This window comes from Mandrillus leucophaeus, unplaced genomic scaffold (assembly GCF_000951045.1).
Source record: "Mandrillus leucophaeus isolate KB7577 unplaced genomic scaffold, Mleu.le_1.0 Scaffold208, whole genome shotgun sequence".
In the NCBI taxonomy this organism is placed as follows: Eukaryota; Metazoa; Chordata; class Mammalia; order Primates; family Cercopithecidae; genus Mandrillus; species Mandrillus leucophaeus.
Window position 1 is genome coordinate 851,811 of NW_012102121.1, and position 9,584 is coordinate 861,394.

General features: G+C 43.6%; 1 pseudogene; it reads left to right on the plus strand.

Annotated features, from left to right (window-relative positions):
- Positions 1–3,093: 3,093 nt before the first annotated feature.
- Positions 3,094–4,331, plus strand: LOC105539637 (annotated as a pseudogene).
- Positions 4,332–9,584: the final 5,253 nt, after the last annotated feature.

A 9,584-nucleotide genomic window follows, 5' to 3' on the forward strand; every position in this document is an offset into this window, starting at 1 on the left:
CACTCCCATTATCTCAAGCCGACATATGTTTTTCATTCACTTGATACACTGTTTCCTTTCAACCCCCACATCCTCACCACCTGTTTCTTTGTTTGAGCACCATTAAATAGCATGGGCTCCCAGAGCTCTGGGCCTTGGCAGCCTCCACACTTGCGATGGGCCCCTGGTCCCACTTTCTCTCTCAAACTGTCTTTTTCTCATTTCTTTGACTCCGCTGGACTTCGTCGCCCCCACGACCTGGTGTTGGGTCTGATCACCCCAACATTAACAGATAACAAAAAACAATCATAAGTAAACAGACAACATGCTGCTTAGAAATGCAAGAATCGTGCCTAGAAATGGAAGACTTGTTCTTAGAAACACTGGAAAGGATATCATCAGAGTTTTCTAGCGCAGTCAGTAAAGTCCGGATCAGAAAACTTCTACTCCACATGCCCTTATCGCACCCTCCCTCAGTGTGTAAATGATTGCCTGAAGTGTGGACGGTGTGTGCCTGTAGATCAAAGATATGAAATAAGCATCAGTAGGATCCTTACGATGCACTCGAGAGCAGGCGTAGGCTCTGTCTTTGGCTAGAGGAGTAGCTGTAACCTTGTCTCCGTTTGCTATGTTTGAGGGCATGTAGTTTGCTCCCTGATATACCAGAATCCAATTAACTCAAATGGCTTATAGACCACACAAATACAAGGCAGTACCTGCTGTCCAATGCCTACCACACTGCAGGTACTCAACAAATGTTAACAAAATCCATTTGTTTATTTATGCAACCATCATTTATTGAATATGTGCCAAAAGTGTTCTAGACATTGGAGACAGAGCAAACACACTTTTAAAATTTTTTTTGTATATAAAAGTATTAAAGATTGTGCAAAAAATGAAGCAATACAAGGATATACTAAAAAAAAAAAAAAAAAAGCTAATCAGCCCCGACCATACACTACTACACCTTCCAATCCTACCCCTCTGAGGTAACCAATTACTTTCGTTTTTGTTTTTTGAGACAGGGTCTGGCTCTATTGCCCAGGCTAAAGTGGAGTGGTATGAACATGGCTCACTGCAGCCTTGACCTCCTGGGTTCAAGTGATTCTCCAACTTCAACCTCCTGAGTAAGCTAAGACTATAGGCACATGCCATCACACCCACTTAGTTTTTTAAGTTTTTGTAGAGACTGGGTCTATGTTGCCAGGCTGGTCTTGAACTCCTGGCCTCAAGTGATCCTCTTGCCTCTGCCTCTCAAAACACTGGGATTACTAACATGAGCCACCATGCTTGGCCCAATGTATCTTTTTCTAACATTTTTAATTGACAAAAATTATACATATTTATTGTGTACGATATGTTGTTTTGAAATATGTATACACTGTGGGGTAAATTGAGCTTATTAATGTATGTATTACTTCACATACCTATCTTTTTTTGAGGTAAGAACACTTAAAATCTAATCTTTTAGCAATTTTCAAGGACACAATGCATTGTTATTAACTGTATTCACCATACTGTACAATAGATCTGAAATTTTGTATCCTTTGACCAACATCTCCCCAACACCCAATTCTCAGCCCCGGTCACCACTATTCCACTCTCTGCTTCTACGAGTTCAACTTTAGAATCCACATACAAACGAGATTATGCAGTATTTGTCTCTCTGTATCTGGCTTATTTCAAATAATATAATATCCTCTGGGTTCATCCAGGGTGTCACAAATGGCAGGATTTCCTTCTTTCTTGAAGCTGGATAGTATTCATATATAGCATTTACATTTTATTAGGTATTATAAGTAATCTAGAGATGATTTAAATCTCTAGATTGAATGAGTGGGCTGGGCATGGTGGCTCACACCTGTAATTCCTGCATTTTGGGAGGCCAAGACGGGAGGATCACTTGGGATGAGGCGTTCAAGACTAGCCTGGCTAACATGGTGAAACCCCGTCTTTATATAAAAAATAAAAGTATATGGGAGGATGTGTATAGGTTACATGCAAACACTGTATCATTTTATATCAGAGACTAGAGCATCAGCAGATTTGGGTATCTGCAGGATGTTCTGGAACTAATCCCCCACAGATCCCAAGAGATAACTGTACTTGGTCACTTGTTTGTCTTTTTTTGACAAATGTCTATTCAAATCCTTTGCCCATTTTTTTAATTGCATTGTTTGTTTTCTTACTATTGAGTTGTTTCAGTTCCTTGTTATTTTAGATATTAATCCCTTATCAGATGTATGGTTTGCAAATATTTTCTCCCATTCTGTAGGTTGTCTCTTAACTCCGTAGATTGTTTCCTTGGCTGTGCAGAAGCTTTTTAGTTTGATACAATCCCATTTCTCTATTATTACTTTTGTTGCCTGTGCTTTTGGGTTTATATTTAAAAATTCAGGCCTGGGTACAGTGGCTCATGCCTCTAAACCTAACACTTCAGGAGGCCAAGGCACGAGGATCTCTTGAGGCCAGGAGTTTGAGACCATCCTGGGCAATATAGCAAGGCCTCATCTTTAAAAAAAAATTAGCTGGGTATAGTGGTGCGCGCCTGTATTCCTTGTTACTTGGAAAACTAAGGCAGGAGGATCCCTTGAGCCGAGGAGAATGAGGCTGCAGTGAGAACTATGCTCCTGACACTACACTCCAGCCTGGGAAACAGAGCAAGACCCTGTCTCTGAAAATAAATAAATAAATACATTTTTAAAAAATCTTTAAATAGATTTTATGATTCCAAGTCATCAAAGAACACGAGATGTCTTTACATTTGTTCAGATAATATTTACAACTTTAATTGAGCTTTTATAACTTTAAATAGGTCTTATATCTTACTAATTTTACTGTCAAGGTGAAATTATTTGATTTCTGAAATTTGCTTTAAAGTACTCCTGGAGGTAAGGTGGAAAGGCAGGATGGAACAAGAAGGGCAGAATATTGACGATTGTTGAAGCTGGGTTATGGGTACTATTCTCTTGGTTTCTGTGGACGGTTTGGTATTTTGAAATTATACTCCTCCCTGCTCTGTCGCCTGCCACCGCTCCCCGAGCCCGAGTGGTTCACTGCACCGTGAAGACAGATTCCAGACGCCGGGAACTCGCGCCTCCAATCCCAGACGCTATGTCCAGCAAAGGCTCCGCGGTTCCGCCCTACAGTGGCGGCCTGGACACCTCCTGCATCCTCGGGTTCCTAAAGGAACAAGGCTATGACGTCATTGCCTACCTGTCCGACACTGGCCAGGAGGAAGACTTCCAGGAAGCCAGGAATTAGGCACTGACGCTTGGGACCAAAAAGGTGTTCACTGAGGATGCCAGCAGGGAGTTTGTGGAGGAGTTCATCTGGCCGGCCATCCAGTCCAGCGCACTGTAGGAGAACCGCTACCTCCTGGGCACCTCTCTCGCCAGGCCCGGCAGCGCCAGCAAACAAGTGGAAATCGCTCAGCGGGAGGGGCCAAGTATGTGTCCCACGGCACCACGGGAAAGGGAAATGATCTGGGCCGGTTTGAGCTCACTGCTACTCGCTGCCCCCCCCCCCAGATAAAGGTCATTGCTCCCTGGAGGATGCCCGAGTTCTACAACCAGTTCAAGAGCCGCAATCACCTGATGAAACAGGCAAAGCAACATCGGATTCCCATCCCAGTCACTCCCCAGAGCCTGTGGAGCATGGACGAGAATTTCATGCACATCAGCTACCAGGCTGGAATTCTGGAGAACCCCAAGAACCAAGCGCCTCCAGGTCTCTACACGAAGACCCAGGACCCGGCCAAAGCCCTCAACACCCCTGACATTCTCGACATCGAGTTCAAAAAAGGGGTCCCCGTGAAGGTGACCAACGTCAAGGTTGGCACCACCCACCAGACCTCCTTGGAGCTCTTCGTGTACCTGAACGAAGTTGCAGGCAAGCACGGCGTGGGCCATATTGACATCGCAGAGAACCGCTTCAATGGAATGAAGTCCCGAGGGATCTGTGAGGCCCCAGCAGGCACCATCCTTTACCACACTCATTTAGACATCAAGGCCTTCACCACGTACCGAGAAGTGCGCAAAATCAAACAAGGCCTGGGCTTGAAATTTGCTGAGCTGATGTATACCGGTTTCTGGCATAGCCTTGAGTGTGAAATTTGTCTGCCACTGTAACACCAAGGCCCAGGAACCAGTGGAAGGGACAGCGCAGGTGTCCGTCCTCAAGGGCCAGGTGTACATCCTCCACTGGGAGTCCCCACTGTCTCTCTACAACGAGGAGCTGGTGAGCATGAAGGTGCAGGATGATTATGAGCCAATTGATGCTACGGGTTCATCAACATCAATTCCCTCAGGCTGAAGGAATGTCATCTCCAGAGCAAGGTCACTGCCAAATAGACCCCTGTACAATGAGGAGCTGGGGCCTTCTCAATTTGCAGATTCCCGAAGTACGGGCGCTAATTGTTGTGACAATTTGTCATCGTGACTTGTTCTGTCTGGCTGGCAAACGTAGTGGGGCTGCCAGACCCCAGCTTTGTTCCCTGGTCGCCCTAAAGCCTGCAAATGTCATCATTGAAGGGAAGGGTGGGGGCAGCTGCGGTGGGGAGCTATAAAATGACAATTAAACGATTTTTAAAAATTACACTCCTAAGTATTTTAAGCTTTTATGAAACTGTAGAAAATAAAAGTTTTCTAATTTCCTTTCAAAGTACTTACTGCTAATATAGAGAAGTTGGTGCTTTTTGTATATTTATCTTGCATCTGCCCACTTTTCCAAAATGACCTACAATTCAAATAGTTTATTACTAAAGTTCCTTGAGTTTTCTAGGCAAATAATGAAGTCACATAGACAAACATAAATAGTTTTATTTCTTCTTTTTCAAAGTTTATGGCAATTATTTTCTTACCTTTCTTTGACAATGTAACATAATAATAGCACATGGACATCCTTTTCTAATTTCTGATTTCAGTGAAATGATTTCAGAGTTTTGCTATTTAGAACAATGTTTGGTATTGGGTTTAGAGATAACAGTCCTTATCCTAGATAAGTAGTTTCCTTGTATTGTTACTTAGACTTTTTTTTTTTTTTTTTTTTTGAGACGGAGTCTCACTCTGTCACCCAGGCTGGAGTGCAGTGGCCAGATCTCAGCTCACTGCAAGCTCCGCCTCACAGGTTTACGCCATTCTCCTGCCTCAGCCTCCCGAGTAGCTGGGACTACAGGCGCCCACCACCTTGCCCGGCTAGTTTTTTTTGTATTTTTAGTAGAGACGGGGTTTCACCGTGTTAGCCAGGATGGTCTCGATCTCCTGACCTCGTGATCCGCCCGTCTCGGCCTCCCAAAGTGCTGGGATTACAGGCTTGAGCCACCGCGCCCAGCCTAGACTTGTTTTTTAATAGAAAAGTCATCACACCCTATTAGCTTAGAATTTTTATTAGGAATGGCTATTAAATTTCATAAAATATTTCTCCAGTGTATATCGACAGGATCATATGGTTTTTCCTTTACAGTATTATCATAATTCATTACTAATGGTAATAGATGTCTTGATAGGGAACCAGCCTGTATACCTGAAATATATAGAACAGGGCATAATTAAAATACTCTATTCCATAGCAGTATGTTGTTATTTTATTATATAACTTGATTTTTATTAATACTTTATTTAGAATGTTTGCATCTGTATTAGTAAGTGTAAGGATACATAAATAACCAAAGTGTTTTTTCTACTCTCTACTCCCACAGAGTCACTCAACATTTCTGACACCAGATGTGTGGGTTTTTCCCCACACAGCAAAACGGTTCTGCAGATGACTCTCCAGTGGACACCAGCTAGGTGGCCGCCAATTCAATTTAATTCTGACACTATCCACCTGGAGATCACATCCCACAGGCTGAGGGCTCAGTCCCACGAGACTGCCCACACCACTGCAGATGCTGGTTGCAAGCACAGGTTGTGGCCTGTGCTTCTGACCAACCAGCTCTAAGTCAGGGTTTCCACAACTTCCTCCTGGGATTCGATTAATTTGCTGGAGCAGCTCACAGAACTCAGGGAAACACTTACATTGGCCCATTTATTATAAAGGATACAGATGAACAGCCAGCTGGAAGAGATGCACACCACAAGGCGTGTGGGAAGGGAAGCAGAGATCCCATGCCCTTCTGGGGTGCCACCCTCCAGGAAACTCCATGTGTTCAGCTATCCAGAAGCTCTTCTGAACCCTGTCCTTTCGTTTTTATGAAGACTTCATTACTGCAGCGTAACTGATTACTACCCATTTGGTGATCAACTCAACTTTCAGCCCCTCTTCTCTCCCTAGAGGCTGGAGGGTGGGGCTGGAAGTTGGAACCCGCTAACCATGCCTTGGCCTCTCCAGAGATTCGGAGGGAGCTTTTTGCCAGTATCACAATAAGTAATCTCAAGAGAGCAGGGACTTAACCTGTTTTGTTCCCTGCTATATTCCCTGCCCCTAGAACAGTACCTGACATTCTTAGTAGGTGCTCAATAAACATTTATTGAATGCATGTGCAAGTGAAATTAGTCTATGATGCCCTTTTCTTTGCATCCCCTGTAACTGATTGAGCTATGAAAGCTGTGCTGGCTTTATTAAATGACTTAAGGAGCTTTCCATCCTGTTTTATGGTTTGTTGTTGTTTTTTTGCTTTTGTTTTTGTTTTTGTTTTGAGATGGAGTCTCGCTCTGTCACCCAGGCTGGAGTGCAATGGCGCGATCTTGGCTCACTGAAACCTCCACCTCCCAGGTTCAAGCGATTCTCTTGCCTCAGCCTCCCAAGGAGCTGGGATTACAGGTGCACAGCCACCATGCACTGCTAATTTTTGTATTTTTAGTAGAGACAGGCTTTCACCATGTTGCCCAGGCTGGTTAGGAACTCCTGACCTCAAGTGATCCACCCACCTCAGCCTCCCAAAGTGCTGGGATTACAGGTGTGAACCACCGTGCCCGGCCTGTTTTATGGTCTTGAGTCATTTAAATCCTTGCTATGCAAAGAGCATGGACCAGTAATATCAGCATCACCTAACAGGTTTTGAGAAATACAGAATTTCAGGTTCCACCTCAGACCTATTGAATCACAGTCTGCAGTTTAACAAGATTTCCAGGTGATTCCTATTGATGTTTGATACATACTGGTTTAAGTAACACTGTATTATCTGCTTTTTAAAAAATAGTCAGGTCACACTGAGCTGGGAAATCACCTGGCACCAGCTCTTTTTTAAGGATAGAGCTATAATCATTTCTCCAATCTCTTATGGTGATGAGTCTGTTCAAGTCAGCTTCTCTTTACATCACTTTTATTCATTTATATTTTGCTAGGAAATCCTCAAGATTCCCAAATAGTTGGAGTTCAAGTTAACATTCTCTCTCTCTCTCTTTTTTTTTTTTTTTTTTTTTGAGACAGTTTTGTTGCCCAGGCTGGAGTGCAGTGGTGTGATCACAGCTCACTGCAGCCTCAACCTCCTGGGCTCAAGCAATCCTCCCACCTCTGCCTCCCAAGTAGCTGGCACTACAGGTGTGTGCCATCTAAACCCAGCTAATTTTTAAATTTTAAATAGAGATGGGGGTTCTCCCTATGTTGCCCAGGCTGGTCTCAAACTCCTGGGCTTAAGCAATCTGCCCACCTCAGCCTCACAAAGTGTTGGGATTACAGACGTGAGCCACTATGCCCGGCCAACAACATTCTCTTTAAATCATTTTTAACCTTTTCTATTTCTGTGGTTATGTGTGAGGAAAAGAGAGATCAGATTGTTACTGGGTCTGTGCAGAAAAGGAAGATATAAGAAACTCCATTTTGATCTGCACAAAGAAAAATTGTTTTGCTTTGAGATGCTGTTAACCTGTAACTTTAGCCCCAACCCTGTGCTCACAGAAACCTGTGCTGTATTGAATCAAAGCTTAATGGATTTAGGGCTGTGCAGGATGTGCCTTGTTAATAATATGTTTGCAGGCAGTATGCTTGGTAAAAGTCATCGCCATTCTCCATTCTCGATTAACCAGGGACACAAGGCACTGTGGAAAGCCACAGGGACCTCTGCCCAAGAAAGCCTGGGTATTGTCCAAGGTTTCCCCCACACTGACACGGCCTGAGATATGGCCTTGTGGGAAATGAAAGACCTTACCATCCGCCAGCCCAACACCCCTAAAGGGTCTGTGCTGAGGAGGAGTAGTGAATGAGGGAGGCCTCTTTGCAGCTGAGATAAGAGGAAGGTTTGTGTCTCCTGCTCATCCCTAGGAATGCAATGTCTCGGTGTAAAGCCAACCATTCCCATTCGTTCTATTCTGAGATAAGAGAAAACTGCCCTGCGGCTGGAGGCGAGATATGCTGGCAGCAATACTGCTCTGTTACCCTTTGCTACACTGAGATGTTTGTGTAAAGTGAAACATAAATCTGGCCTACGTGCACATCCAGTCACAGTACCTTTCCTTGAACTTACTCACGATACAGATTCCTTTGCTCACGTTTCCCTGCTGACCTTCTCCCCACCTGTTGCCCTACTATACTCCCCTCGCTAAGATAGTAAAAATAATGATCAATAAATACTGAAGGAACTCAGAGACCAGCACCGGTGCAGGTCGTCGCATGCTGAGTGTGCCGGTCCCCAGGGCCACTGTTGTTTCTCTATACTTTGTCTCTGTGTCTTATTTCTTTTCTCAGTCTCTCACCTGATGAGAAATAACCACAGGTGTGGAGGGGCAGGCCCCCTTCAGTTATGTGTCTTTCTTACTCAAAATATCACATAATTGTGCTTTCTTTTTTCTTCAACCTGGTTAGTAGTGAGTTTATTTACTTTATCGCTCTTTTTTTTTTTTTTTTTAAGACAGAGTCTTGCTCTGCCCAAGTTGGAGTGCAGTGGCGCGATCTCAGCTCACTGCAACCTCCACCTTCTGGGTTCAAGCAATTCTCCTGCCTCCGCCTCCTGAGTAGCTGGGATTACAGGCACGTGCCCCATGCTCGGCTAATTTTTGTATTTTTAGTAGAGACGAGGTTTCACCATGTTGGTCAGACCAGTGTCGAATTCCTGACCTCGTGATCTGCCTGCCTTGGCCTCCCAAAGTGCTAGGATTACAGGCATGAGCCACTGCAACCAGCCTATATAACCTTTTGATACATAGTTTTTGCTTTCTATTTTGTTAATTTCAGTCTTAATTTTGTAACTTCCCTTCTCCTAATTTCTCTTGGTTAATTTTCTCTTTATTTTTTATATATTTTGTCTAAGTTCTTAAGATGAGTTTATCTTTAGTCTCTTGTCTGTACAATGAAAGCTATTTAAATCAATCTATTTTATTCTGAAAATAACTTTTGCTATATCCTACAGATTCTCATATAAAATGTTAGACTTTACATTGCTAAGAGTGTAAGTTTAGCATTGATTTCTTTAACAATCCAAAAGTTATCTGGCAGCATAATTCTTCACGTCCAAGTGGTCAAGACTTTTAGATACTTTTTAAATTATTAATTTATAATTTTAATTATGCTCAAATACTGTGGCCTATATTAGTCCATTCTCACACCGCTATAAAGGACTACCTGATGGTCAGGAGTGGTGGCTCACGCCTGTAATCCCAGCACTTTGGGAGGCCGAAGTGGGCAGATCACCTGAAGTCAGGAGTTCGAGAGCAGCCTGGCCAACATGG